This window comes from Electrophorus electricus, chromosome 3, assembly GCF_041902795.1.
Source record: "Electrophorus electricus isolate QZ-2024a chromosome 3, ASM4190279v1, whole genome shotgun sequence".
NCBI classification, from domain to species: Eukaryota; Metazoa; Chordata; class Actinopteri; order Gymnotiformes; family Gymnotidae; genus Electrophorus; species Electrophorus electricus.
Genome location: NC_137499.1, coordinates 38,623,029 through 38,650,782, shown reverse-complemented (window position 1 = coordinate 38,650,782; position 27,754 = coordinate 38,623,029). Strand labels below are relative to the sequence as shown.

The window sequence follows — 27,754 nt, the reverse complement described above, 5'->3', positions numbered from 1 at the left end:
TTGTCAGAACGAGTCAGAATCAAGTGCAGGTATGTAGATGATACAGGATACAGTGATGATACAGTACTGGTGAACAGTAAGGAGGCAGACGCATGTGCGGAGAAGAGCGAGATTTATTAGGAGCAAATCCAGAGTCATAGTCGTCAGAGTAGTCCAGGGTCACTGAGCCAATACAAAGAGAACGAGGATACATGATTAAACAAAGAACAACACACAAAGGTAATTGGGGAAGTGGGCTATAATAGAGGCTGGGATGAATCACAAAGGCACGGAGTACAAAGCTAGATACAAATATGGTCTTTCAAAGACATCCAGACTTACATCCAGTGAAAAGCGAAGTCACAGGGAACCAGACAGGGTTTAAATACATGAAATAATCAACTCTTAACCAGACATAGGTGAAAGTAATGACAGGCATGGAAAAACAGACAAGGGGGCAGAGAAAACGAAACTAAGGAACGGAACAGCAAGGAAGTAAAGGAAAACAGACACAACAGGGAAACCCTGGAATATGGAAGCGAGGATGGACTAGCCGTGACACAGTGGAACAATCTAAAGATATAGTCAGAATACAGGCATGGGTATAATCCCGATAGCAAGCAATGAGCAAACAAATCCAAAAGAATATAAATACCTACAGGTATTAGAAATAGAAATACCTACAGGAGTAAATACAAATGCTCAGAACTGTGTGACTGGCAGACAAGACTTCACAATGTTTAATAGAGTAAGCTAGGCTTATATAGGGAGATGATAAAGAGTAACTAGCAATAGGTCTGATCACCTGTCAGGTGACTTGGAGTGAACTAATGGTTTGTGGGTAATATAGTGCAAAGAACAGCTGGAAGCCATGACAGAAGGAACGTGTTGGCCAGTTACTCACTCAAAGGCAGGAGGCCACACAAGTTTAAAGAAACTGCACCTGTTGAGTGTGTACCAAGAAACTGGTAAGTGGAAATATATGTGGACTTGGAGTACCAGCATTCAGACTGCTTGGAATTGCCCTTGTAATGTTTGCCTGAAGGACGCACAGCAACAGTAAGGTTGTGCAGTGGTAGCAGTATCTGGTGACTAATTAATTTAATATGTGAAGCAGGAAGAGTGTTATTAATCTTCCCACATGCTTACTGTGTTTGGCTTAGTTTTAGTTGAACAATTAATTACATTGTGAAATGTTATATGTATCTAAGGCCAGAATTGTCTATTATTAGTTTTAGTTACTTTATTAGCATTAGTTAGTTATTATTAGTTATTGGTTAGATATTAGTTGGGTTGCAGTAGAAATGTAGTAAAAATGCACACAGCACAACTGCAGAAGTAAAAAATAAATAAAAATGCAGTTTTAGTACTGCAGGATAAATGCAGTATAAACATGCAGGTTTATTTAAGTGCACAATCAATAAAATGTATGCAGTAATAAAAACAACATTATTGGTATTGTAGTTCAACTTTCCATTTAGCTGATGCTTTTATCCAAAGCGAATTTCAATTATGAGCAAGTACAACTTGAGGGTTAAGGGCCTTGCTCAAGGGCCTAACAGTGGCAACTTGGCAGTGGGGGGGCTTGAACCAGCACTCTTTCAATTACAAGTCAAGCACCTTCACCACTGAGCTACCACAGCCATTGCACTATAATTTGTTGTAGAGTGATTGAATAGAAGAGAGATAATAGCAGTTTGAGACTTTGCTTTTTGATGTTCCAATAAGCAGCCACTTTTGCTATAGCTTATTAGATTCCTGGCTATAATACAAAAGTATATAAGTCACGTGTTTATTCTGCACTCCGTTCGTTTTCTCCTAGTTTATGATCTTTTATCTAAAGTTGGTGGTTTTTTGTTTGTTTGTTGCCTTTCCGGGTCACCGTAAATAAGGAAATTATCGCAGTGAATTTTACGACGACAGGCCATCGACCATGAGTCTTCAGTTGTGTTTTGTGTTACATGCAGGAGGGAAAGTGTGAAAGGAAAATCTGTTTTGGCAATCTTCTGGAATTCCTGTCCTGATATTCGTATTGGTTGACAGGTATGACGGACTACTTTTAATGATTCATTATTACTTCAGGATGAAATAGATCTTGCTTTTCGGGGCTTTTTTGATAGTTCTTGTAATTATTTTAAGGACGTTTAAAAGTATGCAATCCCCATCCCTCAAAAAGTAAAAATTAAAGCAGAAATAACAACAACAACAACAACAACAACAACAACAAAACCCCCTTAAATTAGCGTTGTTCCTTAAACAAGGTTATTTAAGTAAGCTATATTTCAACACTCAAATCTGAATTAATGTTTAGTTCATGTTTTAGCCAAAAACAGAAATGTGACTGCTTCTCATGCGAGTCACAAATAGTTTAAACTCCCGAAAACAAAATTTGCACCAACACCATTTTATACATTTTATTCAAATGCATACTATAGATAACATCATACACATCGCTTTGATGTATATAACTTACTAAAAGTAAAATGCTTACACGACAACGAAGCAAAATAAGTCTATAGACTGATTATCGTAACTGGTGCAGTGGCGCATTATCTACAAGCATTATCTCGCATTGTTAAATTTAATGTGAAAATTTTGTGTCATTTACATAGGCGGAGTCCAGAGACTGTTCGTTTACAGGAGGTGAGGTTTTCAGATGTCCCTTCTCTACTTTGTTGCGTTGCTGATGGTCTGTATTGTGCCATTCATATTCGTTAAGAGTTCTAGCCAAAATTACTGTATGGATTCAATATTATTTTTGATAGTAAAAAGGTTGTTGTCCGCAAAAGCATCTTAAAATCTTGCAAACCTCTATGATCAGATGAACAGTAAATCCTCACAAACCCCACAGTGGAAGGTATTACCTGGTATTAAGTTTCAGCTTGTTTGTTCCACTTAATGGGCACAATAGTTTGGAAAGCTGACTGCCTTCCCTTTGCAGACTGGGCAATTGACTTTGACAGAGATCACAGCTGGCTCCCAGTCTTGCTCCAGTCCATTATGAGTTTACTGATGAAAAACAACATCTAGAGCATTTCTTCATGACACACTGTGTGGAGGAAGGTGTGACTGGAGGTGACTGGCTGTGGTGATTCAAGCAAATCCTCCCATATATGTGCAGTGACTTTGGCTGCATCCAGTCGACAGTATCAAAGAATTCTTAGTGCTCTTGGCATACCATCACCATAGCCACCCACCTGGCTCACAGATGTCTCTTGTTGTGGATGAGCTATTCAATTCACCATAGGATTAGGATGGGTAGAGCAAAGCAGCTTGTCTGTGAGCCAGAGGCAGAGAGAAGAAACAGTATGTCTATGTTTGCGTGTGTCTTTTCCCTATATTTCAGTGTATTTCCTGTCTCTGTAAATTTAGATATGCACTATGTCTGTCATTTCTGTGCTGGCTCATCCTCTGTCTACTGTTGTGGCAGGTAGACACACTACTATTTTTTTTTGTGTAGTGATATACAGCAGTGAGCCTGATGGATGGGGGTTAGATCAAGACAAGTGCTAGAGCAACACAATAGTGCTAGAGCAACACAATAGAGCCTTACAATTTAGTTACTGTTAAAAACAGTTAAGATAGTTTTATTATAGTTTAGTTTATAGTTTATTAAAATGTATAATATTATTATATATTATTATTATATTATAATTTCTAGTGAGTGGTCATCCATTTTCCTCACACTCTTCTACCAGAAGAGTTGGAGGGTGTGGAACAGTATTTTTGCTGTTTCTAGGATTATGCTCTTCTGGACTGAGATTGAATATGTCATTCCTGGGATCTGATGGAGCTGCTCTTCCAATTTAAGGGCCATAACTCCAAATGCCCCTTTCAGAACTGGGGAAACCTTGGCATTAATGTGATTGTCTTCCAGTACTGTTATATGGCCTTTTGGTATATCAGTTCCATCTGTCCTGAACACTTTTCCTCTTTTTACTATGGACCGACCTCACTTCTCCAGCCCAAATGACATTCCAGTATCAGTGATCTTGAGAAGTGTTATTTTTGGATCAGTCAATGTTCCTTTCCATCTTGGCATACAGCTTTATGTCATCCTTGTAAAGGAGGTGGCTGATGATGTTACCATTACTAAATATGTATCCATACCCACTTTTATTGATCTGGCTGAGAGGATTCTGGCCTATTCAGAACAGTAGTTGTATGTCCTTGTTATATACACCACACTTTATGGTCACCTGAGCGATTGTCTTCAAGTTGACATCCCATGTGCCACTGAGTTCTGGGTGAAGGCTCTTGTGGTCTTATTGACTTTATATATAGCCAGGCATTAAGGTATCCAGCTGTATTGCATTGTGATGCTTTTTTATACTCAGTGTAGGCAATGCTTAGGTTGTTCTGTCTGGTCCTGTCTGGAGTCCTGGTGTGAGCTCCACCTGTCAGTAGGTGGTGCTTTGAGCCTCTGGTGTTTCCCTTCTGAGTAGTGCTCAAATGCTCATTCAGCTTGATGGGTGTATTCTTGGTGACATCATGATTCTCTTTGCTCATGCTCTCATGTTTTAAAGGTAGGTGAACTGTAGTATTATGAGCTTTGATGAAGGACTCATATTAAATATTAGTAGTGTTTTTTTTAATTTCTTTTTAATCAAACTCCGGTCTTCTAGGTCCAGGTCAGTTGTTTTAACCGATGCTGTCCAACTGTTTTAACTAGTTTAATTGTGTTTATTATATGTACAGGACTAGAACTGAGAATTAATTAACCATGTCTCTGTTCCTAACTTTCTTTTGACAGGATGTTTTAAAATCAATCTGCATGCAAGTGTGGCTAGCAATTTTGTAACAGTGATCCTAAATATCTCATATTTTAATCAAAAACAAAATGTAAGGTGTTAAAGCATGTGCATAAGAGAACAAGGAAATCCTCTCAGGAATGTGTTACTGTGTACTGACAATAGCACACTCATTATTTTGTTATAACTCTACACAAATAGCATTAGAGAACCAGAAAAACAAACAAAGCAGGTTTCCAGAAGACCCTTCCTAGCAGGTTGTTGTGATTGTAATACAGCTGGGTGCCATTTGGTGGCACTTTCCTGTGCAGTCTCAAAAACTGCATTCCATGATTTAATGATATGTGCATCAACTTTACTGCTCTGTTGACTATGGGATCAAAGTTGCAGATAATCTGTGCTGTCCCTTTCAAATCCATAGATTTATGGACTCAATGCCAGAAGGCTATTGCTTAATTATATATTTTAGTAAACAATGGCATCAAAAGCTTCTGTAAAATTTTATAAACTCCTCTACAAACAAGAATAATTGCATTTTTTCAGAATCCATGGTCATAGCTAAAGGAAAATAAAATAAATTATGTAATTTGCCATGAGCAAAAAAACAAACAAAAAACCCCCCACTTTCCTTGGAGAGCAGCTGTATAATACTTCAGTTGAAACTGCCATTAGACATTAGCTACTGAACATGATTGTGAATGTTTTTGTTTAAAGAATTGTCCAGTACCCCTTCAGTGAATTTGATCATAAACCTTGCATGACATTTTAAAAAGGATCAAAGCTGGTCTAAAGAGAGAATGCAATCCCACCTCCTTATGAGTTGAATCAGGTGTGTTTTACGTATGCAATCAAACCACACTGGTCTCTGCCCCTCTTGGAACAATCAAAGTTTGCAGGACACCTGACCTCCAGGACAGTACTTGGACACTCCTGGCTTAAAGTTTTTGGGTGAAGTTGGGTGAAAGAGCAAACAAGACCTGTGGTGGAATTTTGAATAAACAGCAAGTCAGACGTGATTAAAAGAGTAATTTAATAAAGAAAATAAGACATACAAAACGCAGCTGTGTGAGAGCTAATGCTCTAAAGCAAAGGCTCTAAAGGGGTAGACTGGCTCTGCTCCTTATACCTAAACTTCACATCCTGGAAGGGATGTCCCATCATCCTGTTTACCCGTTTCCTGCTCCTTATCGTGCTAAACACTTTTGCACATACCAGGATGCTCTGTTCCACCAGGACAGACACAGTTTGCTAGTTCCTCTTTATCAGCATTAGTTGCACGACACATGCAAGATCACGAAGCAGCTGATTCAGCAGTCGTTTTGTTCACACAATATACAAAGACAGAATGTGCAGACTAAACTATTCATATAGGATTACATAGAGAAAGGATTAACATGATTATATATGAATCACATGATAATACATGATCAAATAATAATTTCCATCACAGACCCAAGAAGCAAACCTTGAGGGCTCTACCAACCTAATCATTTGCCAGAACAGTGAACAAAGAGTGAGCAGCAAAAAAGCCTGTGAGCTGCTCTTAAGTTTCCAGGAGGACAGGTTTAACTAATTTCCCTGATTACCTAGCAGCTATCCTCTGCCTCCATCTGGTGGCCTAAGGTGGCCTAGCAGATGGCCAAGACATTGGGCTGGTCTGTTACATTTTTGGCATTTAGATGACTCTTTTATCCAAAAAAACTTACTTTTATGACTGAGTAGACCTTGAGGGCTTAGGGCCTTGCTCAGGGGTCCAACAGTGACAACTTGGCAGTGGGTTGAACCAGCAACATTCTGATTACAAGTCAAGTACCTTAACCACTGAGCAACCACTGTTACACAGGGATACACTCTGCAAAGTCAAAGCAGAGTGATATATTATTGTCACTGCGTTAAGTTAGCATTTTCTTGTGTCAGTCTCCGTTAGGATGGTTTCACTATTTTGGACCAGGTTTATCTGTTTGGTTAGGCTTGCTCACTCTTCCAGGCTGGTCTCACTCTGTCGGGCTGATTTCACTTTTTTGTCTGATATTCATGTCTGTTTGCCAAAGGTTTCATCTTATAGAAAATGTATTTTGATGTCGTGTGTGATTTGTGTATGTTTGCATGTATGTGTGTGTGTGTGATTCGTGTGTGTTTTGCAAGTTTGTGTGTATGTATTTTTGCATGTGCGTTTCTGTATATATGTGTGTATTTGTGTGTGTGTGTGTGGGTGCGTGTGCGCACACTCCACAAAGTTCGACTGTATTTGCTGTAATGGCGGAAGCCCACCAGGCAGTGGCGTTCAAGTTCACCATCACTCCAGGGGGCTTGGACCTGCAGCTCTCCAGGCAGGCACTCAGGCAGATCTATCTGTCAGGAGTGTGCTCCTGGAAGAAGCGAATCAGTAGAATGAAAGTGAGATGTGACTTCGTCCATTTGCGAAGGTGCATCTTTATGAAATTTATGTGCAAGCATTTTTGTAGGAGATGAGGGGGCGCATGCACACAAGCCTGCTACACATTAATCTATACTTATGACCCATCTCTTCTCTCTGAACAGAACGCCTAATGGACATGTTGTTAATGAGATTGGAAATGAAACATTATTATGAACAATCTTGCTTTGCATCTTTTCCACACTCTACTGTGAATGTGCTGTGTATATTTAACTGTCTCCTGTCTTTTGCTTGAAGCTGAATGTATTTCATTAATTCACACTCTGCTGCTTAATTCTTCAGAGTTCAGTGTGTGTGTGTGTGTGTGTGTGTGTGTGTGTGTGTGTGTGTATCTTAGACCTCTGTGCATGTGTGTATATGTCTGTGTGTGTATGCATGTGCATGTAAATGCATGTGAAAATTAATGAATGCTTATAACCCTTCTCTTCTCTCTGGATGTAACGGAGTCCTGAAGGGCGTCTACCCCGCTAGTCTCTCCTCCTGGCTTTTCGTTGCATAGTGATCCTAAACAGTTTATACATACAGTCTGACCCCTCCATGGGTCTCATTGCTGTTATCCAGAAGCACTTCCCACCCAGGTAACAACCAGGTAGACTCTTGGAGTCTAGCGATGCCTATACTTGTGGGTGAATGTATTTCTAGTTGATAATGTGACAAAGATCTATGAGTTAAATTTAGATGGTGTCTTATTAGCGGACTAGCAACATAAAAAATTACAGCCATCCTATAATGGCAGTCTTAATAGTCCTTGTTATGTGAGAAGCAGTGTGAAACAACAACCTACTTGTGAAACAGAACAATGCTATCACTTTTAGTAAATTCTTTTCTAGCTTAACTCTCTGGTGCCACCTAGAGGAAGAAGTGCTGTTCCCCTTTTAAATTCTATGAAATTCTATGATGGATTTTTCTCTCTGTACAAATGTTGAAATAAATAGAAACTTTTATCCATCATGGCTGTTTCAGCTTGATAAAGGATAGTGATTTTGCTCTTTGTTTTAACTTAGCAATGGTCTCTTTCTCTGACCCCAGCCCCCCGCCCCCGTGGCCACGGTCAGACGGTTTTGTCGGCATAGTTGTTCAGCACTCTGCTGTGGCTCTCTGTGATCTTGGTCCTGGAGGTTCTGCCTGAAGCTGCTGCTGTCCTATCAGGACTGGATGTTTGAGCAGCATGGCCAGATATTCACCACCACCAAAATCTGGGTGGTCAGTGTCCCATCTTCACTATTGAGAACCAGGACTATACAATATATTGTTTATGAGTTGGTATCACAATATTATGCATTTTACTTTGCAAATGAAAATGTTCTTTGCTAGGGGCATCCTGGTCAGTCTCACATATACCAGACGAGTGTTTTATGAGTGTTTTCCTGAATCACAACAGTCATATGATCCAGCACACAAAAATAATTGTGGTAAAACTTTTGATCATTTTGTTAAAGATAATAGCAAAATAAATAAAGCAATTAACAATCATTTCACAGAAACACCACCGGATACCAAACTCCTGTCCATACTGTAATATACTTAATGGCCTGGGGCCAGTGTGGAAATAGCACCACAAAAGCATACCACACAAAGCATACCACACAAAGTTTTTTTGATGACAATTTGAGTACTGCAGTTTGCATTTGGCTTGGTTATTGTTTTTCGGAGTATCTGAGGCATGCTGTGTGTGTGTGTCTTGCCTGGTGACAGACTCTAGTTAGCTTGCTTTCTAGCAGGAAGCCGCTACTCTACATCTTTTGATAAAATTGCTGACGGAGTATCTGAGGCATGCCGTATGTGTGTGTGTGTGTGTGTGTCATGTCTGGTGACAGACTCTAGTGAGCTTGCTCTCTAGCAGGAAGCCGCTACGCTACATCTGCAAGCCTCCTTACCACACTTTCCTGTTCCAACCATCAAAGACACACTGGAAAGGGTGAGTCACCATATATAGGACGTGTGTGTGTCTTTGCGTACGTACATGCGTGTTGTGGTGGAATTTTGAACAAACAGCAAGTCAGACGTGATTAAGAGAGTAATTTAATAAAGAAAATAGGACACACAAAACACAGCTGTGTGAGAGCTAATGCTCGAAAGCGAAAGCTCTAAAGGGGTAGACTGACTCTACTCCTTATATCTAAACTTCAACCCCCTCCCCAGGCAGGGGGTGCTCTGTGATCTTGTTTAAGCATTTCCTGCTCCATTTGGTAATTTATATTCCTGCATATTCCAGGACTCTGGCCAGGATGCTGGCCCTCTTTACGATCCCCGAAGGTCACAACACATGCAGGTCATAAAGCAACATTCCAACAGTCATTTGTTCACACAATATACAGAGACAGACTTTGCAGACTAAACCATTTATATAGGATTATATGATGGAAAGGATTAACATGATTATACATGATTATACATGATCAAATAATATTTTCCATCACAGTGTGCATGTGTGAGGCCAGTGGAATGTAAATGTGGGATGTGTGTGACAATACATATGCTATCATAGAAGTCATTACACCCCGCAAATGTACAGTAAACCTTCCAGTACTCGGCTCCCACAACCTATGCATGGGTAAGTCTAATAGTGGCCATCGAAGGGAAACTAGCTGCACCATGTTTGTGTTTCTCCATCAGTTTCTGGTGTCCATGTGACCCTTGCTGAGTGATGCAGAGTTTGAGTGCACCACCCAATTGGCTGCTGAATTTGAGAGGAACTCTGGGAAACCGCCTTCAGAATGCCTCAAGCTGAAGGCACTGTGGGCTACCAACTATATGTGTCTTTGAGACCCCTGACCTCTTTAGCCTCTGGCCTCTCATTGCAATCGTTGCTCTGGCGTTCACTTGGTGTGCTGAGTTGACAGGTTGTATTTTTGAACTTGAATATTCCAGGGCCAGATGAGCTGTCTACTTACACCCTGCACATCAACTACAGCCATGCTAGAGTGCTAGTGAAGAAAAAATTAAGTTTTGCGTTGCTTTGAACTCAAATTGCTTTGAATTCGCATTGCTTTGAACTCTCATTGCTTTGAACTGCATGATTTTTAAGTATTTTAAGAGTTGCTTTAGGCTAAAGAAAATCCACATTTTGGGTCAGTAATACAAGAGTAATGTAACGAGAGATCTTTACCCCCTTCTCGTTCCCTCTCTTTCACTTGTTCTGTAGTCTCTCTTCTTCTCTTTTTCTCTCTCTCACTTTTTCTACTGTCTTTCTCTTCTTCTCTTTTCCCCCAGGTGAGTGACTGGTGGGAGGAGTATGTTTATCTTATGTTTATGTTTGACTCCCATCATGGTCAACAGTAATCACTCTAGAATGTATTTTTACACACTGTATTATTTGAATGGCATTGTCACTCTGTCTCCATTGTCTTCTATTTTTTTCCCCTTTTTGTCCTCATCTCTCTTTCTCTGTTGCTTTCCATGTAAATGTTCCATACTCATTCACCAATATTGTATTTCCCTGCTAAAGGAAATCTATTTTGAGTGTTGCACAGCTGTTTATATGTAATCATTATCTCTTTTACTTAAAACTAAGTAAAGGTAAATAAAATGCATTTTGACATTCTACTACTGTATACTCCATATTCCAGTCGTCTCCCCTGCTGCTGCTGGTGTGTGTGTGTTCCGTTACATGATTGTCTGTTCCATCTTTTCTCCTTGGGTCTGTTTCACTTGTAGGACTTCTTGTATGTGACCCCAATGGCCAATCAGGCAGCATGAGCAGGAAACACTGTTATGGCCTTTTTGTTGTATCGTTGGAGGGTCAACCGAGAAGAGCTCAAGCCTGTATGTACACCCCCCCCCCCCAAGATCTTTAGATACTGGCAAGTGTATTGGTGTATTTGTTACTAAAATACTCCAATTGTTGTACTTCCTCTCAGTTGAAATAATGACAGTTTCTTACATTCTCATTCATTCTTTCTTTCTTTCTCTCTCTCTCTCTCTCTCTCTCTCTCTCTCTCTCTCTCTCTCTGTCTGTGTCTGTCTGTATCTCTCTCTCGACCCTTAGACTCATGTGTCTGCTATTGTTATACCACTGTGTGTAACCCATTGTGAGTGCATGTTCAACACAACATGCACTCCTGGAGAAGAGACAGGTAATCCACACACATACTCATAAACACACATACACACAAACTCATACTCAGACACATATATATACCCCCATGCACACATGAACACACACTTATGTGCAGTCGTATCCCTTAATGAATTAGTTTTTAACCCTTAACCCCCCTTAGCCCTGATGCGTTGCAGCACTGGCAGGACAGTGGGTTTGTGGCTCTGTTCCACAGGGGGCGCTATTTCAGGCTGTGGGTGTACCATGCTGGCCGCCTTCTACCCCCAGAGAGACACAGTTCCAGATCCAGAGAATCCTTGACAACCCTTCACCCCCACAGCTGGCAGAGGAAAAGTTGGGAGAACTCAATACAGGCAACGTGTGTGCGTGTGTGTGTGTGTGCATGTGCGTGTGCGTGTGTGTGTGTGCGCACACATGTGTGTGCGTGTGAGCATGCATGCATGCACATGTGCATTAAGGAGCGTTTCTTTTTAGGATGAAATGTTCTGACTGATATAGCAGTACTTAACTCCTCAGTAAAATGTATTACTCTTGATATTAAACATTTGTATGTAAATGTTGGTATGTTTAATTAAATTGCTGTTAGCTCAGTTACCAAGCGCTGTTGTTATTTACATTTTTTAGTGTGCCTTGTAAATAATTTCTACACTGGGAGACTCTAGAAAATGGCCGAATTCCCAGTTAGTTTAATACATATGGTTCTAGGTGTGGAGTTGAGACTCCATAGCATTGCCATGGAAGAACTAAGACAACAAAGGCTTCCTCGAGTGTGTGAACAAGAAACAACATCACAAGCAACCTAATATCTGATTGCGCTCTCAGATCTGATTGCTCTACTCTTGTTTTAATCTCCGTCCATTGCATTTCATGTGAATTGCCACCAGATGCTGCTGCCGAGTTTCTTAAATGCAATAAGCAACTCTCTGATGTGTAAGAGATAGGTTTGAACATATTTTTCTGTTTTTGCTATTGAAACTTCCTTCAGTAATACCCCTTCAGTAATACCCATATTAATTTAGTACAAAACATTATGGTGAAGTACTGGGCTTTGCTTTGAGCTGTTATACTGTTGTTGTTGTTGTTTTTCTAGTGGTTTCCAATTATTTGTTTACATTGCTAAAAACAGTATGTTGCTAACCCTAACAATAGCTCTAGTGGATGAATGTGAAATGTTGTGTTTGGATGAGTGTGAACTGTTGTGCTTTTGCAGCTCAGGCTATTTAAAAACTCTGTCATACCTCTCTGAGTCCTGAGTGTTTCTGTGTGACATAATTCAGTAAGGATGATGATGATGATGATGAAATGCCTGGAATGTAAATGTGGAGCTAAAAATGAAAGGTAAAAAATGGGCCAAATCCACAGTATCAGACCAGTTGTGGAAGAAAAGCCCATTCAAATAAAAGCCCAAAGGCCCATTAAAGCCCATAGAGACCATAATTAATAACCAGATACAGACTGGGAATACGCAAACTCACAATTTCTGTGGTCCTATTCCAGTGGCTTGTGAGTTTGAGTTTGCAGCTGTACTAACTTGGAGAATGCATGGCTTCTTTTTGTTCCCATTAGACGGGAAGTTAAATTCTGTATCCTGCCATTGTGTTAGGTTTCCATGGACCCATGTACAAAGGTAGTACTTTAGCTGAGCGATAAGCAAGCGCTCGCTGGACTGCATCGAGAAAGCGGCTTTCTTCATCATTCTCAATGACCAGCAAGAAGGCATGTTGGGAGATGACCCGGCTTGGAGCTTAGACCACTATGCCAAATCCCTCCTGCATGGCAAGTGCTATGACAGGTGAGCTCAACACAGTATTGCTTTCAGTAATAGCTGAATGATGTAGCCATGAAATAGTTTCAAGTTTCAAGTTGGGTTTATTTGTCACATACATAGTCATACACAGTATAACTCGTAGTGAAATGGTGGACAGTGCTCTGTCCAAACTGAGGAAAAGAAAACAGGGGTGCATAGAGAAATATAGATATTCTATATATGTGAAATATCCCGGTCTTTATTATAATAACATAACATAACATAACATAACATAACATAACATAACATAACATAATAACAGTCTTTATTAATATGGTCTGTGCCTTGCCAAAGTAAGGCAATCGGACTCATTACAATTTTTTCTCAGTAGATATTTACGTAGAAAAGGGGGGGGACCGGGACATATTCATCCTGTTCATTTGGCTGTGCACTCGAGATGCAAGAATTTGAAAGGGACAATACAATTGAGTCAGTTCGATCCAAGTGTATATGTGCTGAGATTAACACTAACACTAGGACAGATAGAACTCAAGCCATTAAAATGGTGTACCGGTAAAAATTGTAGCATGGAGGGAACAGAATAGTGTTCGAGTATATCAGCCTGGTGGCAGCTGTTATCTTTGAGGAGATTTTCCAGAACCTTCTACCAGATGGTGCAATGACTGACTGTGGGAGTGCTGGGAAAGATGAACAATGCCAGATGACTTGCAGATGTTATATGAATAGTAATTGTTCCTTCCAGGGAGTCTAGGCATTGTAATGGTGCATTCAGTTGGTCACATTAATTTCTTCATGGTCAGATTTTGTGGTTCTGTGAATTTAAATCATTCTTTCTACTGTGGAACCTGTGGATGTGATGTAGGGTCTGTGGCTAAACCCCATATGGTGTCATTTACAGGACATGATGGATTTAAGTCCATTTTTCAACTGGGAGTGAGAGAGTGTGTTCGTTTGATGCTATGAATTTCTATATTTGTGATAAAATTTTCTGAGGTTTAAGGCAATGTAGTTTTATGTAAAAGGAGGATACTGTTAGAAACTGGTCCAAAGTGACCAGAACTTCAGGTTCGATCTACTCTAAGTAACCCTCTGCCCTCTGTCCTCTGTAGCCAGATTGATCCAGGGAAGTCAAGAGGGAAGTGAATCAAGAGAGTTCCACTTTATTGAAGACAGCACAGAGTATATATGTGTCCTATACCTACTATCTAAATCTACAGGATGATGGGAAAAGGGTGAGGCATGTTCTACTGTCTAATCTAAGGGTCCAGGAAGAAAAGAAAGAAGCAAGGTTAGCAAAGGTTAGGATGCTCCCTGCATGACTGAGCCATGTGCTGCTCCTGTGCCTAGAGAGAGACGGGGGGAGGGGGGGGGAGGGAGGGGGGGGGGGGAGAGAGAGAGAGATTGATTGCCCATTGTTGGATTACTTTCTGCCAGTTCCAATTTACTTTTTATGCAGAGAAGTCAGTCTGTTGTGTACTCCAGATGTATTCAGAGATTTTGATTTTGCTGACTGCTGCACTTTTTGCAGCTCAGCACTTTAACTCTTAACTCTCTTTGAGGTTTTTCTCAAAAGATCACCATCATGCTGAATCTGAGTTCAGATGGTCAGGCTTATCAAGATGGCGTCTGGGTCATATGATGCAGCTTTAGATTCCTCACGGTTGATCATGTGGTGCTCACTGGGACTTCTAAAAAGCTTGGACATTATTTTAAAGCCCTGTTTAAGTGTTCTGCTTTGTCAGAGTTTGACACCGTGTTCTACACACTTCTTTGATGTTATTCATATTATATCGTGCTTTACTATTTGTGTGTGTTATGTTAGTGTTGCGCTTTATTTTACCTTTGTTTTACATGCTTAAATGGATATCTGTGCATGCTGTTATAATTTATAATGCAATAAAGACAGCTGAGTGTTTCAATGCAGAGGGTAGAGCTTGCATTCTTAGTCCATAAGGTTACCAGATTTTAATTGTACATGTGTATATGAAGCGTGTATTATTCATTCACAGATCTAATAACATTTTCTTAGTCTACATCTTGGCATGTCAACATCGAGTGCTTCACTGTAATGTTTTTAATCTTTTCAAAAACAAAACAGGCCTCTACATGTCTCTGTAAAACCTTTAAATCTCTTCCCGTGCCTACCTCCATTTTAACCTTGTGAATGGCTTATTCATTAACTACTGAGCTGCGTTAGTTGTTACAGTAGCTAAAGCAGAATATAGGAATCTATTAAAAGAGAGCAGGATGTAGGAATCTATACCAGTTTGAACCAATTGTGACATTAAAAGAGGAACACTTGCCTGTTCTAGGAAGAATAACTATCTCTCTCTCTCTCTCTCTCTGTCTCTCTCCCACAAGTGGTTTGATAACTCAGTGGTGCTTTTTAAGAACGGAAAGAATGGGCTCAATGCGGAACACTCCTGGGCTGATGCGCCTGTAGTTGCTCATATGCGGGAGATGAGAGGAGGAAGATGCAACACAATCTTGACCAGGGCCGCTAGGTTGAAAATTTCAAGGTATGGGAGCCTAGTCTTGAAATGTCACGGTTTCACGGCATCATTTGAAACTTTGGAGAAAACAAAACAAATGCTGATGGTGAAAATGAAAGGGAAGGCAAAGTCATTTGTGTAGCGCATTTCACACAGCAGCAATTTAAAGTGCTTCACGTCAGATATAGAAGTATAATATAGCTTAGTACAGACCAAGAGCTATCACATCAGGAAGGGCTTTGCTAAAAAATGTAAACAAACTGTTACAAATGAATTTTATTAAAATAAAGTTAAAATGGATTAAAGTTCATTTAAATAATGATGCGTCTGCTAAATGTTAGCGTTGTTGTTGTACTCGCCTTGTTCCACGTGTCGTTGTTACATGTATTCATGTTTATCGTTTTTGTTTACGGTTTTGTGTTCATTTCTTGTGTTATGTGAGTGCCGCTGTCTTTATGTAACAAATGTTCGTCCATGTCACTGGAGCCTATGCGTCCTGCAATTATGTTTAAAAACTTATGCTGGTGTGTTTTTTGTTTGTTTGTTTGTTTTTATTTATTTATTTATTTATTTTTGTTTTTTGGTGAACGAAACCAGCCGCCTGAGGATATTGGAAGAATCCCAATACTAGATGGTTGTAAATCAAAAATAAAAACATCTTTATTTTGCCTCATATTGCCTCATATTCTCCTCAGTGCGTTGGCTCGCAATCCTTAGTTTTTACCTTGGGCAAGACTGACTAGTTCCTAATGATCTGAGAATTCTGTTCAGCCCATAACGCTGCAGCATTTCAGATAGAATATATGCTATACACTAGTCCTACACCGTTAAGACCAGCAATAAAATCTTAGTCAACTCTGCAGTATACTGGTAGCCAGTGTAAGGATTTAAGAATGGGGGTGATGTGATCTCTCCTTTTGCTCGCAGAGAGTTTTTGTTTTTTTTTGGGGGGGGGGGGGGGGGGGATCTATTAGGAGGCCACTACAGTAATCAACCTGCTTGAGAAGACCATGGATGAGTTTCTCTAGATCTGGTCTTGTTAGGAAATGTCTGACCTTGTTGAAGTTCTTATGTTGACAGTGATTTCAGATTAGAGAGTGGAAGAGCAAATACTTATTCCTGGAACAATGTATTACAGGTTTTTTTGCAATAACCTTTTTATACATCATTCTATATGTATAAACAAAAGGATAAGGAAAACTATCAATCCATTAATTATTCCTTTTTCTTAAAGTAATATTACTGTGAAAACCATATTGAATGAATATTATACAGTTATTTGGGTAGCCAGTGACCACAATCAAGGCATACAGTTATACAGAAGCCTTTCCTGCATATTATTGACTGGGATCATTACGTTAAAAAGGACAGTTACATTACAGGGAACACCTGCTTGTGATGATGATGATGATTTGAGCCTTCTCAAATCATCAGAGGACAGTGTCAGATCTGTTGCGGTTAACTGACCAAGTTTACCATGTAGGAGTTTGTCATGGTTACATAGACTATGTCCCAATTTGAGAAGAAATACCGAGTGCTTGATGCAACTTAAAATGCTGTGTGCATGTGCTCCCCACGCTGTGTGCTGATGATCGGTGCAGAGAAAAATGTGTTCCACTCCTGTAGCTACTTGGTCAGCTTGGCATTTCTGGGATTAACACTTTCCTTCTCAGTGCTTCTGTTTTCATGCAAAGATGTATGCATGATGTAATTGATGTCTCTCTCTCTCTCTCTCTCTCTCTCTCTCTCTCTCTCTCTCTCAGTTTACACTGGCCACTGATGCTTTTCACCTGGGCTATGACACAGAAGGAAACTACAGGGGTGAAGTGGAGCACTCTCTTCCTCCCCCTCAGCATCTGAATTGGGACATCCCACCAGAGGTTAATGCATGCGTACACATGCACGCACGCATGCACACACACACACACACACACACACACACACACACACACACACACACACACACACACACACACACACAAGCATACAGCATGTATGGACAAGCCCTTTAGGCCAATTTTCAAACTGACCTCACTATCAAACCTCTCAGAGACACCATCATACTCTCGATCAGATGGTGAAACATATTGTAGTGTGTTATCCCTTATTGCCAATAAGTCATGCAGTGTGCAAACTACAATTGCTTAAAGATCTCTGATCTTATATGCTATATGGTGTAAGAACCCCTGATGTGTTTTGGAAATTTGAAAATGAATTTAAGATTGAGGGTTATTGATCAGACATGGCACATAATCTTATCATTTCTAATAGAAGATAAGTTGTCTTAGTAACTATTCAGAATGAATGTCATTGATATTGGGAGTGTATTCTAATAAATAATGACAAGATATACATTTTGAATATTTACTCACATACTGTAGGCCAATTGAAGGATACTGAGAAGCTAATGTTTACCCTAATAGTATGACATAGCCACATTGTTGCCAGCAGGTCTATGGGCTATTTAGTGTATAATCGCAAAAATTCTAATTCAATTAATGCTGGAATGTTTAAATGTAAACTATTCGAACATAGTTTTCACTAGCAATCAGAGTGTGTTCTAAAATTTGCTTAAAATTCTCTTTATGCCATGAAGTGTTGATGAATTGGTGATGGGACACCAATATGTTGTCTGTGTCCTAAAAATTCATAGATAACTTCCAAAAAGTAAAGAATTTCCATGCTGATTAAGTCCCAGTTCCATACAATGTTCCCCTGTCAAAGTGGACAATTGGGAGCGCTAGTATGAGTTATACAAAATGTTTGCATATACAAAGTGTATGTATATGCAAGTGTAAGTTGTCACACGCAAATGTAAGCAGTAGGCTATTTATGTAAAAATGTATCATATATGCACGTGTTTCATATGTATAAGCAGTGTGTGCAAGCCTTTTCACTGATTTTTAAACGATTTGATAGTGTGTGAGAGTGATGGTGAGTGTAAGGGGTTTGATAGTATGCATGAGAGTTTTGTGGTTAGCATAAAGGATTTGAAATTGTGGGTGAGGGGTAAGTTTGAATAATGGCCTAAATGGCTTCTCTTAAGTAGAGAGGCGTATTTGACTATAAAAACATTACAGAAAATATAAACATTACAGAACTAAAACAAGTAATGAGAACAAACACACAATGAAAGTCTATTCCCAGTTTCTATAAGTCCTAGTCTGGAGGGTCCTACCATTCAAAAATATCCAGGCAACAGAAACTGACCTAGAGGATGGCTAACACAAATTGTCCATGGTAAGAGGCTACAAACTTTAGATACATGTGTACAGGATATACCTACAAGATAAGTGTTCTGAATTAGCAAGTGACTTGTAAGTTTATGAATGTACTTCATATAAAACAATTGTTAAGGGTGGTGTTCTTTTCATTGCAGCACCACTGTTATAGTATAATAATATAGTGTATTTGCTCATCTGCCTTCTCATGCATATGTACTCGAGTGACATCCCAAACTTAATAAAACCCATAAGGTTTAATATGCTGTTGTCCCACACTTTGCAACAGCTTCACTCTGTAACAGCTTCAACTCTTCTGGGAAGGCTTTCCACAAGGTTTAGGAATATATTTATGGAAATGTTTGATCATTCTTCCGGAAGCACATTTGTGAGGTCAGACACTGATGGATGAGAAGGCCTGGCTCACAGTCTCTGCTCTAATTCATCCCAAATGTGTTCTGTTAGGTTGAGATCAGCACTCTGTGCAGGCCAGTCAAGTTCTTCTACACCAAACCCGCTCATTCATGTCTTTATGCACTGGTGTGCAGTCACTTGGTACAGTGCAGTCAGACAAATACCGTTCCCCTGGCAATCGCCAAACGCAGACTCATTCATTGGACTGTCAGACGGAGAAGTGTGATACGTCACTCCAGAGAAGACATCTCCACTGCTCTAGAGTCCAGTGGTGCTGTGCTTTATCCGCATCCGACGCTTTGCATTGCGCTTGCTGATGTAAGGCTTGGATGCAGCTGCTTGGCTATGGAAACCCATTCCATGACACTCTCTATGCACTGATCTTGAGCTACTCTGAAGGCCACATGAAGTTTGGAGGTCTGTAGTGACTGACACTGCAGAAAGTTGCTGACCTCAGCATCCACTGACCTTGCTTTGTCATTTTACGTGGCCTACCACTTCATGGCTGAGTTACTGTCATTCCCAATCGCTTCCACTTTGTTATAATACCACTGACAGTTGACTTTGGAATATTTAGTATTGGACTTGTTGCACAGGTGGCATCCTATCCCAGTACCACGCTGGAATTCACTGAGCTTCTGAGAGCGACCCATTCTTTCACAAATGTTTGTAAAAGCAGACTGCATGCCTGGGTGCTTGGTTTTATATACCTGTGGCCATGGAAGTGATTGGAACACCTGAATTTAATTATTTGGATGGGTGAGTGAATACTTTTGGCAATATAACTGACTAATAATACATGAGCACTTAGGTACTTACAAAGTTTACATTTACAGTATTTAGCAGACACTTACACAAAGCAACTTACAATTATAACTGAATACAATTTTAGCAACTGAGGAAAACGTGTACTTCTGAGGTGTGTATTGCATAAAACAGGCTAAAAATAAGTTATTTGACATTAAATTACTAAATACATCACAACTGTCCTCACAAACAGATGACAAAACAAAAGTAGTGTGTACTCTGAAGGCTAGCTAGTGAAATTTCATTGAAGGGAAGCTTTGAAAAAGGCTATTTAATTGGGTATGCCAGAATGTGTCTCACCTGTATTTGCCAATAAAAGATCGCAGGCTAAGGTAACATGGAGACAGAGAGTGATGTTTTATTAATAATATCGTAATTCCATCTTCAGAAGCCTGAGAAGAGCAAGGCTGCTACAGGCCAGCCCCTGTATTGAATATCATACATTTCATTGTTGTTATGATTCCACCAGGAAGAGGCAGAAGTAGAATGCAATTGCAGAAGGTGGTTTATGAAATGAGGAAACACAAACACGAAGGGTAAAACAAACATAGGCAAAAGGGGTAACACTAAGGATAAAATAACACGCTACCGGGGTAAACAGAAAGTAATGACAACAACTGTAAATGAGCATAAGGCAGAACTGACAGAAGGACATAACTTGCCACAATAACCAACAACCAGAAGACAAAACTACAGGGCCTTAATAAGCAAGACAATCAGACACTGAACAGACACAGGTGAACATGGGAACAGCGGAAACTAAAACGAGTGGAATAGAGGAACAGACGGGGGAGGAGAAAACGAAACTAAGGCATGGAACCAGGGAGTGCAGGAAGACAGGGAAACCGTGACATCAGGGACGTGAGGAGGGTGGCCATTCGTGACAACTGTTCAGAACCCTTGAAAACTTCACCAGTAAGGACATGTAGGCCCCACACAGCAGTGAGTCCCTGCAGTCATACTAATGAGCAGTTTTGATTATTTCCACTCTCAGGTAGAAATGATGTCCTAATTTAATTTTTCACTTTTAATAAGCCCTAAAAAGCCCTTTTACTTATTTATTTTCTGATCACTTTTGTTGCCCCTTTGTGGTCTGACTGTACACCACTAGTGTATTGTAAATGCATGTGTAACAATGCTATTTACAACATTTTGCACATCAGACATATAGATGCTATATAGATACAAGTGCATACAGACTGATTGTTATGGTAGATAGTTTATAAAATGGGTGGGGAATTTTGTTTTCTTTCACTTCCACCCAGTTCACTTTGTGGAAGCCAAGAAAAGGTCACACGACACCACATCGTTTGTGTAACAGCCATGACACCCACAGGTTGGGGGGTGGGTTGGTAAAGTCCAAGGCACCCAAAGATGGTTTGTTGACATGGTCATTTGAAAATGTCAAACTGGGGGTGAGGGTGTTTTTGGTACTAATTTTGTTCCATTAAAATTGTAAAAAAAAAAACATTAAGTGTAAATGAAAGGTGATGCAATTACAGAGACCAATGGTCTCTCATCAGATGTTGATATATATATATATATATATATATATATATATATATATATATATATATATATATATATATATATATATATATATAGCAACATCTGATGAGAGACCATTGTTCTCTCTCTCTCTATATATATATAGATGGATACATACATTCAGAGAGAGAGATTCAAAACTATAGTGAAACCCTATAGTGAACTATAGTGAAGCTTCCGGAGAAACAGGATGTTTCATCAGCAATACAAAGTTCCACTTTCTAAACTGGAATAAATTAGTTCCAGGTCCAGCATCTGACTTATTATAGGGCATGCTGCCTGGGGGTTTCTCTCATTTTCCTTGTTTATGGATCTTTTCCTCTCTCTTTCAGTTTCAGTCTGTCTTCTGCGTTCTGAATCTTTTTTTACCCTTTTGAATTTTCTCTTATGAATCTCTTTTTCTGTCTAACTTGTTTAGTGCACACACATAGACAATTGCTTTATACATTTATCATGTCTCCTAACAATTACTTCATATCTGGCTGATACATATAGCCTTGGAAGATACTTATAGCCTGCATTCAATACAGGCATGTGTAAACCTTTGACCAAAATGTTTAACTTATGTGAAGTGTGTTTTTGTTTGTGTGTGTAGGACAGAAATGGCTTTTGATGTATCAAGCCTCTATGACCCAGCTGTTCCATGAGGGCCGGACTGAGACGGTGCACTCCTGCACCAGTGAGAGCTGTGCCTTCATTCAGGCGCTTGAGGCTGGAGAGGTATAACAAGCTGAGCTCTCAGGATGAGCCTGCTGCTGTCATTATCTTCAGGTTCTTAGTTGGACATGTTATTTTGGTGTGGTGATTTACTCTCAATCTAAAAGTAATACTACAGTGCCTGATCAATTCAACAAATAACCATGTGTTAATACAGTATTGAAAAATGCCACGTTTATGCAAGTAATATTCTGTAAGCAGTCATTGCTCAGAAAATGACAACTAATTAATGGGGTGAAGTGTGGGTGGTGATAGATGAGCTATAGTCTGTAGTTGAAACTTATAACATGCACCTATATATTAGATATATCTAATAAAGTTGCTATTAAATAATGGCACCAGAGCCATAACCACATTACCTCATTTGGTCATGAAAATATTTCCATCTCTCTTATGGGCACCTTACCAAAACAAACATATACTCTTAAAATGAGGGTGGCAACTGCTGAACTTGATATAAAAGTATTTACGGCATTTAGCTGATGTTTTTTTTTTTTTTTTTTTTTGGCAACTTACAATAATGTCTGAAAAGAACTTGAGTAATGCGTAATCCCTGGGAATTGAACCCATGACCACGGTACTGAACCCATAACCACGGTACTGTTAATACCTAGAATTTTCCTCAGCAGAAAATCAAAAACGGCAAATGGTGCCTGATTAGGTTATTTCTTTTCTGTTAAGTCTTGCTATGTCTTTTCCACAAATGTAACTAATAACTCCCACTGAATTGTGGAAAATCCTCTTACCGTCCCAGTTTCCAAAGTCAGCAACTATATTTCTGCCTTCTGCAATTACAGGAGAGTCTCTGGTTTCATCCAGTATTGAAAATATGTCCCTGTTGAATATTCTTGAGTCCAAGGTCTGCGGTCATAGCTGCAGCAAGAGAGGATAAACACAAAGAGATTCCATTACCATACTTTTTATGGCACTGCTTATGCAGGCAAATGGATGAAAGACTCTCCAAATGTCCATTTCATAACTTGTGTTACATAATCTGTGTGTGTGTGTGTTTATGTATGTGTGGGCATGTGTCTCTGCACGTGGGCATTCATCTGCTGCCATGTAGGTCTTATCAGAGCCATGGATACAGCAAATGGATATCTTTGACTTGGTTAACCACACTGACTACATCTCACTGGGTGGAGGGTTTAGCCTGGTTAGTAATACATATGGATATATTATGAAGTAAGAAGTCAAGATATACGAATAATATTTCAGACTGCTGACTCCTGCATCTCACCGGTCTCCTTCCTCAGCCAAAAACAATGTTAGTTTTAAGTTGTGCGGTTATGTAATACTTTCCCTTAGGAACAGGTGAGAGGCAGAATGCATACGCAGGGAGGTGGTTTATTAAATTAGGGAAACACAATCACGGAGGGCAAAAAAGTCTTACCAGAATAACCCACAACTAGAAGACAAAACCCAGGGCTCAAATAATCAAAAACAATCAGGCACTAAACAGGCTCAGGTGAACATAGGAGTGTGAAGGAACCCATCCAGCCAACATTGTATTTTGTGTAGGAGATGCTAAATAGAGCAATAAACCTACGGCTGGCTAACTATCTCTCTGATCCATGCTCTCTGACTCGACATATGCAAATTGATATTCAGTACCTATACCAGTTAATTTGGTAGCATTATATTCAACCATAAACTGTTTTATTTTTCTAAAAAGTGATCCTATTCAACCCACCTGGTGCCCATCGTGATAACATTGATTGTTCCAGTGCCATGCCAAGATGTCCCGGCCAAGATGACCGAGGCCTTTTACTGAGGTCCTTAGAGGTCTGACACAAAGGCCCTTTGAGGCCTCACACTGAAGCCTACAGAGGCCTTTGCCTACTGAACCCAGTTTATTTTAAGCCATCCATAGCTTTTGTGCTTACAGTATCATTTTATTACCTCATTTCCCCCCTTTCATGACTTTTTTGTCATGAACCATGTTACTGCTAAGTTTATTTGATTACAACAGATGATATAATATTCAATGATATAGTGTTTGAGCTTGATTATATATTTGTTATAAACGTTGCTGGTTAGTAAACTAACAATGTGTCTCTCAACCTTTAACCCTTTTCTTAGCTCTACCTTGTACCCAGGGTGTCTGTGCCTGCCAGCAGAGCCCATGTGTAACAACTGTCAAACATGGGGAAGGATAGTTGAGTCATCACACCTAGTGTATATACACAATTTTCATTATGTTTTATCTCATAGGTAATGTGGGTAATGAAGTTACTTCAATTCATAATGATGCTAATACTGTAAGTAACTGTAAATTCTAAATGTGATCTCCTACTGTATGCAAAGCTTAATACATTCTTACCTTCTAGAAGGTCAGGAAGGTTCCCACGTTGTAGGCAGTTACAATGTATTCTGGATAATTATTTAATGATTAAATGTTGAGTAAATGCTGATCAGCTATTAAAGTGTAAGTAAGAAAAAGGTAAGAAAAATTGTAGAAAAAGAAAAGAAGAAAACATTGAAAGGTACATACTGAATGAGTAAATGTGGATATTGAGTAAACAATGTATTGATTAGCTAGAGTAACTTATATTCCTATAGGAGTTAATATGAGTGTAAAAATGAGTGACTGAGTAAATGTGGGTAAATGCAAAAATAGTTAATGAATAAACCTAATGCATTAGCCTATGATATTGTATTGCTATGATGAACTAATAGAAATTATGACATAGCCTATGCTGCTCCACATGTCCCCCTCTGCAAACATGCTGGATGGTCTCTGTACCCCTACAGAGGGGACAGGTCGTGCCCGGGTCATAGACTGTGTGTACGCCAAATGACACGCGAGCCATCATAATGTGGTCCAACAACTGACGCTTGTGTGAAAAATTATGACCTGTCCTCGAAAGCTTCAGTAACTTTCATTTGTGTTAATTGTTATAAATAGCACATTCTCGGGGATTTTTATGTGACATCTCTGAACACATGGGGCTTCCCAAGGGCGAGCTTGATAAAAATGTGGTTTCAAGATCGAAAGTAAATCGACACGTCCAGGGGAGACTTCAAAGCCTATAGAAAAGGGAACTGAGATTTGAGTGAGGGCAGAAATGTCCATTGAGAGTTTTAGCATAAGACCAAAAGCAGGACTGTCTTACTTTTAAAAACACAAGCCAGAAATTCAGCTGTGCGTTCAGCATCGTAATTCTCACTGAAGGTAAGGTCTTTTTTAAACTTGTCCTACTATATTGTCCGACAATATAGTTAATGTATTCAAACGTGATTAAGTCCATATGTGTTGTTTCAGACAGGCATTCGCACTATTCAACATATGTGGAGAGAGCAAAAGAGAGTGAACGTTGTTCGGGTGTTCACTTAATCATATAAATACATCGTACCAGTTACAATCCTCCATCCAGTCGACTATTAACCATACTACTACTACTAATAATAATAATAATGACAATATTATGCATATATAATTTTAACATGGAGCGATCACGTAGCAGACGCATGCGCTGCGAAGATTTATTAAAGGACAAATCGGCAATCCGTGTCGTTAGAACGGTGCAGGGTTAGTGAGCCAACAGGGAGAGTCCGGGAAAACATAGCAAATGAAAAATACACAACAGAATTAGTAAACAGGATTCGGTGAGGGGCACAACAGAAAACAGACTATGTGAAAAATTACAGGCAGCATGAAAATGTAACGCGAGGGTGGTGGAGCGCGAACACACTTGCGAAGTTTCGGCAGCTTGGACATGAGACGGAACTGAATTACATAGGGAATCCATAATAGAAGGGACGGACGGGATAGAATAACTAAATATGTTTAATTACAGACACAGACTAACAATACAGAATATAACAAAGAACAAAGAGGATAACATAAGATTAACAGGCTAACAGGGTGAGGGCGAGAACTAGGGAAGCAGGGAAGTAAACATTAAGGAAACATGAACGGAGAACAGCGAAGATGTATTAAAGTAGGACACGCAGAGAGAACACTGGACTGGACTGCATACTTTAGACAAACAACAACCAAGACAAAAAACATAATTAATAAAACTCAAAGAAAACCAAATAACACTTGCATATATATTAAGAGGAAACAAACAGAAGCGAAGCGATGGAGGAACACCGGACGAGGAAAGAAAGCGGAATCAAACAAGCAAATATTAACGGGGAAAGCAGCGTAGACGAAAACACAGAGAGACAGTAGAACAGACGAGCGAACAGCAGACAACTAGCAAACATGAACAGGTAAAGCAACACAGACAGAAAGGATAACTTAGCAGGGAGCGCAGGGAATCCTGGAGACAGACCCCTGGTTGCTTTGGAAAAGGGGAACGCTCCGGTCTGCGGGCCTGTCAGACAACAGAGGCTGGAACATGTAGACCAGTGAGAGGGGAGCGTTCCGTGACACTTATTCAATTAACTGCTTTTTTGCCCCTCTATGATAATTAAAAAAATGACACCTTTAAGTGGATTTGTGAACTCTCTGGAAATCTGAGCTTCACAAAGAAATCTCTTAAGGGTTGAACCTGCAGAGATAACTGACATAATACACTGAAAAGGGCGTTGAAAAGGTTTCTTTTCTCCTCTCCTACAGAAACCAGTGGTCTTAGTTATTTGGCTATACCATTTCTTCACCCATCCATGTTCTTTACCAAGGCACACAGGACCATGAGGACATGAGCTTTCATGGTTGCCACATCGCCGTAATGAGCAGCAAAGCCTTCTGCACTGTGTTAATTGTGAGTTTATATGATGCTTACGCATCTTTTTATGTCACAGCTCACATGTATCTTAACCTTCTGATCTGATGTCCTGGTGATCTCGTCCTGATCATCTAAAGGTCTGAATGTGTTTGATTAAAAAGTAGCTCCTTAGCTCTAAGTTCTCTCATGTTATGAAGATGCAAATGCAGTGCATACATTTTTGCTTTTATAAGGACATGGGTCTTAATGCTGAACAAAACTCTTCCTTGTACTAAAGATACATGTTATGTGCACTTTTTGCAAATATGGTTAGTTAATTGAAAGTGTATTAGCCAAGACAATGTAAGTTTAATAGTATAGCACATTCAAAAGTAATAATTCAAAATTGTTTTATGTAAACATGAATAAGAGCATATAGAGCATAAAATGATACAGTTAATTTAAAGTAAATGGGCATGAGAAGAAAGGCATAAATCAGATTAGCATTAGAATTCCAGTGTCTACAGGTTTTAGTCTAAACATGATCTCCTCTCCTTTTTCACAGGGACTTATTTTAAGACTCATGGTCTGTGATGCAGAATGTGAAAATTATTTTCGTAATGACATAGTAAGTATTTCATTATTAATCATTTTTGTTAAATTATTATAAAATTTTTAAGTCATAAATGTAATATATATTGACAAAAATATCAGTAGGTATACTAATACTTATAACTCATGTATTGCTATATGTATTAGTCAGATATACAAGACAAAAAGCAACAATATTAAGTCTAGGGAAATGGAATTTTTATTTTTTAATGTGACAGTACAGTATTTAAGTAATTCATCAGAGAGGTTTATATTGGGCAGTGATAGTTAGATTTATCCATTTTGTGCAG

General features: G+C 39.4%; 1 long non-coding RNA gene across 12 annotated transcripts; it reads left to right on the top strand.

Moving 5' to 3' along the window:
• Positions 1 to 1,900: 1,900 nt before the first annotated feature.
• On the top strand, positions 1,901 to 27,480 carry LOC145657061 (uncharacterized). Of its 12 annotated transcripts, none has more exons than XR_014122899.1 (13): positions 1,901 to 2,022; positions 2,592 to 2,622; positions 8,985 to 9,085; positions 10,825 to 10,932; positions 11,156 to 11,243; positions 11,442 to 11,585; positions 12,831 to 13,019; positions 15,357 to 15,514; positions 17,251 to 17,367; positions 22,073 to 22,197; positions 24,277 to 25,369; positions 26,765 to 26,909; positions 27,418 to 27,480. It is a non-coding gene; the product is annotated as an uncharacterized LOC145657061 (long non-coding RNA). The 12 variants fall into 12 exon arrangements; XR_014122897.1 differs by having other exon boundaries at positions 23,261 to 25,369; XR_014122893.1 differs by adding an exon at positions 14,105 to 14,227 and having other exon boundaries at positions 22,073 to 25,369.
• The last annotated feature ends 274 nt before the right edge of the window (positions 27,481 to 27,754 follow it).